A 10,000-nucleotide genomic window follows, 5' to 3' on the forward strand; every position below is an offset into this window, starting at 1 on the left:
GTCGGCCAGAACAAGTGAAAATTCGGCCTCTTCCCCTGGAGGTCCGTTCAAGATTAACGAATATTTTCTAAGTGCCAACGGCTCTTGCGCCGAAAAGCGTCCGCCTCGGCTGGTTCCCGATGTCGGCCAGAACAAGTGAAAATTCGGCCTCTTCCCTGGAGGTCCGTTCAAGATTAACGAATATTTTCTAAGTGCCAACGGCTCTTGCGCCGAAAAGCGTCCGCCTCGGCTGGTTCCCGCGGTCGGACACAAAATGTGTCAATTCGGCCTCTCTGAGGTACCAGGGGTGGGCTTTATGTACTTGGTCCCCCCACTTAGTGTACTCATCACTTTACCCCCCTTTCGCAAAATATAGTCGGCACGTATGTGCAGAACTGTTTATTTTCATTTTAAAAATTGTCTAAGTGCCAGCGGAAGCTGTCACACGAACTGTCCGAGCTACCACGGTGCCCATCCCGGGCAGTGACGGCAAAAGGCCGATGTGTGTTTGATGGAAGTCTGAATAATTTCTAAGTGCCAACGGCTCAACCGCCGTAAAGTGTCCGCCTCGGCCGGTTCTCCCGGTCGGCCCGAACGAGCGAAAATTCGGCCTCTTTCCCTGGAGGTCCGGAACATTTTGGCGAATATTTTCTAAGTGCCAACGGCTGCTCCGCCGTAAAGTGTCCGCCTCGGCTGGTTCCCCCGGTCGGCCAGAACAAGTGAAAATTCGGCCTCTTCCCCTGGAGGTCCGGCCAAGTTCGGCGAATATTTCCTAAGTGCCAACGGCTGCTCCGCCGTAAAGAGACCGACTCGGCTGGTTCCCGATGTCGGCCAGAACAAGTGAAAATTCGGCCTCTTCCCCTGGAGGTCAGTTGAAGTTTAACGAATATTTCCTAAGTGCCAACGGCTGCTCCGCCGTAAAGTGTCCGACTCGGCTGGTTCCCGATGTCGGCCAGAACAAGTGAATATTCGGCCTCTTCCCCTGGAGGTCCGGAACATTTTGGCAAATATTTCCTAAGTGCCAACGGCTGCTCCGCCGTAAAGAGTCCGACTCGGCTGGTTCCCGATGTCGGCCAGAACAAGTGAAAATTCGGCCTCTTCCCCTGGAAGTCCGGCCGAGTTCGGCGAATATTTCCTAAGTGCCAACGGCTGTTCCGCCGTAAAGAGTCCGACTCGGCTGGTTCCCGATGTCGGCCAGAACAAGTGAATATTCGGCCTCTTCCCCTGGAGGTCCGTTCAAGATTAACGAATATTTTCTAAGTGCCAACGGCTGCTCCGCCGTAAAGTGTCCGACTCGGCTGGTTCCCGATGTCGGCCAGAACAAGTGAAAATCCGGCCTCTTCCCCTGGAAGTCCGGCCAAGTTCGGCGAATATTTTCTAAGTGCCAACGGCTGCTCCGCCGTAAAGCGTCCGACTCGGCTGGTTCCCGATGTCGGCCAGAACAAGTGGAAATTCGGCCTCTTCCCCTGGAGGTCAGTTGAAGTTTAACGAATATTTCCTAAGTGCCAACGGCTGCTCCGCCGTAAAGTGTCCGACTCGGCTGGTTCCCGATGTCGGCCAGAACAAGTGAATATTCGGCCTCTTCCCCTGGAGGTCCGGAACATTTTGGCAAATATTTCCTAAGTGCCAACGGCTGCTCCGCCGTAAAGAGTCCGACTCGGCTGGTTCCCGATGTCGGCCAGAACAAGTGAAAATCCGGCCTCTTCCCCTGGAAGTCCGGCCGAGTTCGGCGAATATTTTCTAAGTGCCAACGGCTGCTCCGCCGTAAAGCGTCCGACTCGGCTGGTTCCCGATGTCGGCCAGAACAAGTGGAAATTCGGCCTCTTCCCCTGGAGGTCAGTTGAAGTTTAACGAATATTTTCTAAGTGCCAACGGCTGCTCCGCCGTAAAGCGTCCGACTCGGCTGGTTCCCGATGTCGGCCAGAACAAGTGAAAATTCGGCCTCTTCCCCTGGAAGTCCGGCCGAGTTAAGGCAAATATTTCCTAAGTGCCAACGGCTGCTCCGCCTTAAAGCGTCCGACTCGGCTGGTTCCCGATGTCGGCCAGAACAAGTGACAATTCGGCCTCTTCCCCTGGAGGTCCTTTCAAGTTTAACGAATATTTTCTAAGTGCCAACGGCTGCTCCGCCTTAAAGCGTCCGACTCGGCTGGTTCCCGATGTCGGCCAGAACAAGTGACAATTCGGCCTCTTCCCCTGGAGGTCCTTTCAAGTTTAACGAATATTTTCTAAGTGCCAACGGCTGCTCCGCCTTAAAGCGTCCGACTCGGCTGGTTCCCGATGTCGGCCAGAACAGGTGAAAATTCGGCCTCTTCCCCTGGAGGTCCGTTCAAGTTTGGGGAATATTTTCTAAGTGCCAACGGCTGCTCCGCCTTAAAGTGTCCGACTCGGCTGGTTCCCGATGTCGGGCAGAACAAGTGACAATTCGGCCTCTTCCCTGGAAGTCCGGTCGAGTTTGGCGAATATTTTCTAAGTGCCAACGGCTGCTCCGCCGTAAAGCGTCCGACTCGGCTGGTTCCCGATGTCGGCCAGAACAAGTGAAAATTCGGCCTCTTCCCCTGGAGGTCCGTTCAAGATTAACGAATATTTTCTAAGTGCCAACGGCTCTTGCGCCGAAAAGCGTCCGCCTCGGCTGGTTCCCGATGTCGGCCAGAACAAGTGAAAATTCGGCCTCTTCCCCTGGAGGTCCGTTCAAGATTAACGAATATTTTCTAAGTGCCAACGGCTCTTGCGCCGAAAAGCGTCCGCCTCGGCTGGTTCCCGCGGTCGGACACAAAATGTGTCAATTCGGCCTCTCTGAGGTACCAGGGGTGGGCTTTATGTACTTGGTCCCCCCACTTAGTGTACTCATCACTTTACCCCCCTTTCGCAAAATATAGTCGGCACGTATGTGCAGAACTGTTTATTTTCATTTCAAAAATTGTCTGAGTGCCAGCGGAAGCTGTCACACGAACTGTCCGAGCTACCACGGTGCCCATCCCGGGCAGTGACGGCAAAAGGCCGATGTGTGTTTGATGGAAGTCTGAATAATTTCTAAGTGCCAACGGCTCAACCGCCGTAAAGTGTCCGCCTCGGCCGGTTCTCCCGGTCGGCCCGAACGAGCGAAAATTCGGCCTCTTTCCCTGGAGGTCCGGAACATTTTGGCGAATATTTTCTAAGTGCCAACGGCTGCTCCGCCGTAAAGTGTCCGCCTCGGCTGGTTCCCCCGGTCGGCCAGAACAAGTGAAAATTCGGCCTCTTCCCCTGGAGGTCCGGAACATTTTGGCGAATATTTCCTAAGTGCCAACGGCTGCTCCGCCGTAAAGTGTCCGCCTCGGCCGGTTCACCCAGTCGGCCAGAACAAGTGAAAATTTGGCCTCTTCCCCTGGAGGTCCGGAACATTTTGGCGAATATTTCCTAAGTGCCAACGGCTGCTCCGCCGTAAAGTGTCCGACTCGGCTGGTTCCCCCGGTCGGCCAGAACAAGTGAAAAATCGGCCTCTTCCCCTGGAAGTCCGGCCGAGTTAAGGCAAATATTTCCTAAGTGCCAACGGCTGCTCAGCCTTAAAGGGTCCGACTCGGCTGGTTCCCGATGTCGGCCAGAACAAGTGAAAATTCGGCCTCTTCCCCTGGAAGTCCGGCCGAGTTAAGGCAAATATTTCCTAAGTGCCAACGGCTGTTCCGCCGTAAAGGGTCCGACTCGGCTGGTTCCCGATGTCGGCCAGAACAAGTGAAAAATCGGCCTCTTCCCCTGGAAGTCCGGCCGAGTTCGGCGAATATTTCCTAAGTGCCAACGGCTGTTCCGCCGTAAAGAGTCCGACTCGGCTGGTTCCCGATGTCGGCCAGAACAAGTGAAAATCCGGCCTCTTCCCCTGGAAGTCCGGCCGAGTTAAGGCAAATATTTCCTAAGTGCCAACGGCTGCTCAGCCTTAAAGGGCCCGACTCGGCTGGTTCCCGATGTCGGCCAGAACAAGTGAAAATTCGGCCTCTTCCCCTGGAAGTCCGGCCGAGTTAAGGCAAATATTTCCTAAGTGCCAACGGCTGTTCCGCCGTAAAGGGTCCGACTCGGCTGGTTCCCGATGTCGGCCAGAACAAGTGAAAAATCGGCCTCTTCCCCTGGAAGTCCGGCCGAGTTCGGCGAATATTTCCTAAGTGCCAACGGCTGTTCCGCCGTAAAGAGTCCGACTCGGCTGGTTCCCGATGTCGGCCAGAACAAGTGAAAATCCGGCCTCTTCCCCTGGAAGTCCGGCCGAGTTAAGGCAAATATTTCCTAAGTGCCAACGGCTGCTCAGCCTTAAAGGGCCCGACTCGGCTGGTTCCCGATGTCGGCCAGAACAAGTGACAATTCGGCCTCTTCCCCTGGAAGTCCGGCCGAGTTAAGGCAAATATTTCCTAAGTGCCAACGGCTGTTCCGCCGTAAAGGGTCCGACTCGGCTGGTTCCCGATGTCGGCCAGAACAAGTGAAAAATCGGCCTCTTCCCCTGGAAGTCCGGCCGAGTTCGGCGAATATTTCCCAAGTGCCAACGGCTGTTCCGCCGTAAAGAGTCCGACTCGGCTGGTTCCCGATGTCGGCCAGAACTAGTGAAAATCCGGCCTCTTCCCCTGGAAGTCCGGCCGAGTTAAGGCGAATATTTCCTAAGTGCCAACGGCTGCTCAGCCTTAAAGTGTCCGACTCGGCTGGTTCCCGATGTCGGCCAGAACAAGTGAAAAATCGGCCTCTTCCCCTGGAAGTCCGGCCGAGTTCGGCGAATATTTCCTAAGTGCCAACGGCTGTTCCGCCGTAAAGAGTCCGACTCGGCTGGTTCCCGATGTCGGCCAGAACAAGTGAAAATCCGGCCTCTTCCCCCTGGAAGTCCGGCCGAGTTAAGGCAAATATTTCCTAAGTGCCAACGGCTGCTCAGCCTTAAAGTGTCCGACTCGGCTGGTTCCCGATGTCGGCCAGAACAAGTGAAAATCCGGCCTCTTCCCCTGGAAGTCCGGCCGAGTTAAGGCAAATATTTCCTAAGTGCCAACGGCTGTTCCGCCGTAAAGAGTCCGACTCGGCTGGTTCCCGATGTCGGCCAGAACTAGTGAAAATCCGGCCTCTTCCCCTGGAAGTCCGGCCGAGTTAAGGCGAATATTTCCTAAGTGCCAACGGCTGCTCAGCCTTAAAGTGTCCGACTCGGCTGGTTCCCGATGTCGGCCAGAACAAGTGAATATTCGGCCTCTTCCCCTGGAGGTCCGTTCAAGATTAACGAATATTTTCTAAGTGCCAACGGCTGCTCCGCCGTAAAGTGTCCGACTCGGCTGGTTCCCGATGTCGGCCAGAACAAGTGAAAATCCGGCCTCTTCCCCTGGAAGTCCGGCCAAGTTCGGCGAATATTTTCTAAGTGCCAACGGCTGCTCCGCCGTAAAGCGTCCGACTCGGCTGGTTCCCGATGTCGGCCAGAACAAGTGGAAATTCGGCCTCTTCCCCTGGAGGTCAGTTGAAGTTTAACGAATATTTCCTAAGTGCCAACGGCTGCTCCGCCGTAAAGTGTCCGACTCGGCTGGTTCCCGATGTCGGCCAGAACAAGTGAATATTCGGCCTCTTCCCCTGGAGGTCCGGAACATTTTGGCAAATATTTCCTAAGTGCCAACGGCTGCTCCGCCGTAAAGAGTCCGACTCGGCTGGTTCCCGATGTCGGCCAGAACAAGTGAAAATTCGGCCTCTTCCCCTGGAAGTCCGGCCGAGTTCGGCGAATATTTCCTAAGTGCCAACGGCTGTTCCGCCGTAAAGAGTCCGACTCGGCTGGTTCCCGATGTCGGCCAGAACAAGTGAAAATCCGGCCTCTTCCCCTGGAAGTCCGGCCGAGTTAAGGCAAATATTTCCTAAGTGCCAACGGCTGCTCAGCCTTAAAGTGTCCGACTCGGCTGGTTCCCGATGTCGGCCAGAACAAGTGAAAATCCGGCCTCTTCCCCTGGAAGTCCGGCCGAGTTAAGGCGAATATTTCCTAAGTGCCAACGGCTGCTCAGCCTTAAAGGGTCCGACTCGGCTGGTTCCCGATGTCGGCCAGAACAAGTGAAAATCCGCCTCTTCCCCTGGAAGTCCGGAACATTTTGGCAAATATTTTCTAAGTGCTAACGGCTGTTGCGCCGTAACGTGTCCGACCCGGCTGGTTCTCCCGGTCGGCCCGAACGAGCGAAAATTCGGCCTCTTCCCCTGGAGGTCCGGAACATTTTGGCGAATATTTCCTAAGTGCCAACGGCTGCTCCGCCGTAAAGGGTCCCACTCGGCTGGTTCCCGATGTCGGCCAGAACAAGTGAAAATTCGGCCTCTTCCCCTGGAAGTGCGGCCAAGTTAAGGCAAATATTTCCTAAGTGCCAACGGCTGTTCCGCCGTAAAGGGTACGACTCGGCTGGTTCCCGATGTCGGCCAGAACAAGTGAAAATTCGGCCTCTTCCCCTGGAGGTCAGTTGAAGTTTAACGAATATTTTCTAAGTGCCAACGGCTGCTCCGCCGTAAAGCGTCCGACTCGGCTGGTTCCCGATGTCGGCCAGAACAAGTGAAAATTCGGCCTCTTCCCCTGGAGGTCCGTTCAAGATTAACGAATATTTTCTAAGTGCCAACGGCTGTTCCGCCGTAAAGCGTCCGACTCGGCTGGTTCCCGATGTCGGCCAGAACAAGTGAAAATTCGGCCTCTTCCCCTGGAGGTCAGTTGAAGTTTAACGAATATTTTCTAAGTGCCAACGGCTGCTCCGCCGTAAAGCGTCCGACTCGGCTGGTTCCCGATGTCGGCCAGAACAAGTGAATATTCGGCCTCTTCCCCTGGAAGTCCGGCCGAGTTCGGCGAATATTTCCTAAGTGCCAACGGCTGTTCCGCCGTAAAGAGTCCGACTCGGCTGGTTCCCGATGTCGGCCAGAACAAGTGAAAATCCGGCCTCTTCCCCTGGAAGTCCGGCCGAGTTCGGCGAATATTTCCTAAGTGCCAACGGCTGCTCAGCCTTAAAGTGTCCGACTCGGCTGGTTCCCGATGTCGGGCAGAACAAGTGACAATTCGGCCTCTTCCCCTGGAAGTCCGGCCGAGTTTGGCGAATATTTTCTAAGTGCCAACGGCTGCTCCGCCGTAAATCGTCCGACTCGGCTGGTTCCCGATGTCGGCCAGAAAAAGTGACAATTCGGCCTCTTCCCCTGGAGGTCCTTTGAAGTTTAGCGAATATTTTCTAAGTGCCAACGGCTCTTGCGCCGAAAAGCGTCCGCCTCGGCTGGTTCCCGCGGTCGGCCGTAATAGGCGAAAATTCGGCCTCTTCCCCTGGAGCGACCTCCAAATTTGGGCGAAATTTTTTCTAAGTGCCTAAAGGTACCAGGGGTTTGGGTACCAGGGGTGCATTACCAACTGGTCTTTTGTCAACCCATGTACTTTTTCTAGAGTACATGGGTTGGTCCCCCCACTTAGTGTACTCATCACTTTACCCCCCTTTCGCAAAATATAGTCAGAACGAGCATGGGGGACGCAATTGTTTTCCATGCAAATCAATTGGGCCTGGTCCGAGCGCTGGTAACGGCCGCCAGCAAGCGTCCCCTGCTCGGATAGCAGAACTGAAGAAGGCACGGCACTTCCAGAGAGAGAGAAAATTTTCTAAGTGCCACATTTCTCAAAAATTTTCAAAGTGCCACATCTCTCAAAAAATTTCTAAGTGCCACATCTCTCAAAAAATTTCTAAGTGCCACATCTCTCAAAAACTTTCAAAGTGCCACATCTCTCAAAAACTTTCAAAGTGCCACATCTCTGAAAAACTTTCTAAGTGCCACGTCTCTGAAAAATTTTCTAAGTGCCACAGCACGGCTGTGAAATATTCAAAGTCCTACAGGCATTGGCAGAATGCGCGGACGGCCGTCTGCTCCCGGCGGCCGCCGCGAAGCTACTACCCCCTCCCGGGGACGGCTGTCTGCTCCCGGCAGCCGTCCTTACCCCCCTCCCCCGTTTGCACCGCCTGAAGTTAGACCCGCCTTGGTAGGGCCCCCACCGGCCCCGGCTCGCCGGCGTTGGGTGGACGGTTCCTGCCCACTTGCGGGTCCCGGTCGCTTGGCAACCGACCGGGGAGGACCAGCCGCCTCCTTAAACACAGGCTGGAAGGGAAATCCGGTCAAGCTACGGAGGACCGGCCGCCTCCATAAACTCAGGCCGGAAGGGAAATCCAATCAAGCTACGGAGGACCGGCCGCCTCCTTAAACACAGGCCGGAAGGGAAATCCAATCAAGCTACGGAGGACCGGCCGCCTCCATAAACTCAGGCCGGAAGGGAAATCCGATCAAGTTACGGAGGACCGGTCGCCTCCCTAAACACAGGCCGGGCAAAAATCCACGAATGGCCCGTCAAGGGTAGAAGGTCATCCAAGGAAGGAGGTACCGGCCGCCTCCTTAAACACAGGCCGGGCAAAAATCTGCGAATGGCCCGTCAAGGGTAGTAGGTCATCCAAGAAAGGGGGTACCGGCCGCCTCTATTAACAGGCCGGGCAAAAATCTGCGAATGGGCCCGTCAAGGGTAGTGGGTCATCCAAGGAAGGAGGTACCGGCCGCCTCCTTAAACACAGGCCGGGCAAAAATCTGCGAATGGCCCGTCAAGGGTAGTAGGTCATCCAAGAAAGGGGGTACCGGCCGCCTCTATTAACAGGCCGGGCAAAAATCTGCGAATGGGCCCGTCAAGGGTAGTGGGTCATCCAAGGAAGGAGGTACCGGCCGCCTCCTTAAACACAGGCCGGGCAAAAATCTGCGAATGGCCCGTCAAGGGTAGAAGGTCATCCAAGGAGGGAGGTACCGGCCGCCTCCTTAAACACAGGCCGGGCAAAAATCTGCGAACGGCCCTTTAAGGGTTCTGTCTCATCCAAGAAAGGGGTACCGGCCGCCTCAGAGGCCGGAGCGAAGGGGGCGAAAGGCTGTCGATGGGGAAGGATCGGGGCCACGGCTAATCTAGCGATGCCCGCGTCGGGCGGTCACTCCGACGAATGAGCGGGGCCGAATCCGGCGCGAGGCGGCCTTCAGGCACGTGGTTCGAGACGACCTCACCCGGCTCTAGCCCGGAGGATCGGAGGCAACGGCCGTCTCCTTAAGCTAAGGCCGGACGAAAATCTGCGGATGCGGTCCATCCAAGGCAGACGGAGGTACCGGCCGCCTCGGTAAATAAAGCCCGGGCAAAAATCTGCGAACGGCCCGTCAAGGGTTCTGGCTCATCCAAGAAAGGGGTACCGGCCGCCTCAGAGGCCGGAGCGAAGGGGGCGAAAGGCTGTCGATGGGGAAGGATCGGGGCCACGGCTAATCTAGCGATGCCCGCGTCGGGCGGTCACTCCGACGAATGAGCGGGGCCGAATCCGGCGCGAGGCGGCCTTCAGGCACGTGGTTCGAGACGACCTCACCCGGCTCTAGCCCGGAGGATCGGAGGCAACGGCCGTCTCCTTAAGCTAAGGCCGGACGAAAATCTGCGGATGCGGTCCATCCAAGGCAGACGGAGGTACCGGCCGCCTCGGTAAACAAAGCCCGGGCAAAAATCTGCGAACGGCCCGTCAAGGGTTCTGGCTCATCCAAGAAAGGGGTACCGGCCGCCTCAGAGGCCGGAGCGAAGGGGGCGAAAGGCTGTCGATGGGGAAGGATCGGGGCCACGGCTAATCTAGCGATGCCCGCGTCGGGCGGTCACTCCGACGAATGAGCGGGGCCGAATCCGGTGTAGGCGGCCTTCAGGCACGTGGTTCGAGACGACCTCACCCGGCTCTAGCCCGGAGGATCGGAGGCAACGGCCGTCTCCTTAAGCTAAGGCCGGACGAAAATCTGCGGATGCGGTCCATCCAAGGCAGACGGAGGTACCGGCCGCCTCGGTAAACAGAGGCCGGGCAAAAATCTGCGAACGGCCCGTCAAGGGTTCTGTCTCATCCAAGAAAGGGGTACCGGCCGCCTCAGAGGCCGGAGCGAAGGGGGCGAAAGGCTGTCGATGGGGAAGGATCGGGGCCACGGCTAATCTAGCGATGCCCGCGTCGGGCGGTCACTCCGACGAATGAGCGGGGCCGAATCCGGCGCGAGGCGGCCTTCAGGCACG

Source organism: Syngnathus scovelli, unplaced genomic scaffold (assembly GCF_024217435.2).
Source record: "Syngnathus scovelli strain Florida unplaced genomic scaffold, RoL_Ssco_1.2 HiC_scaffold_165, whole genome shotgun sequence".
Classification (NCBI taxonomy): Eukaryota; Metazoa; Chordata; class Actinopteri; order Syngnathiformes; family Syngnathidae; genus Syngnathus; species Syngnathus scovelli.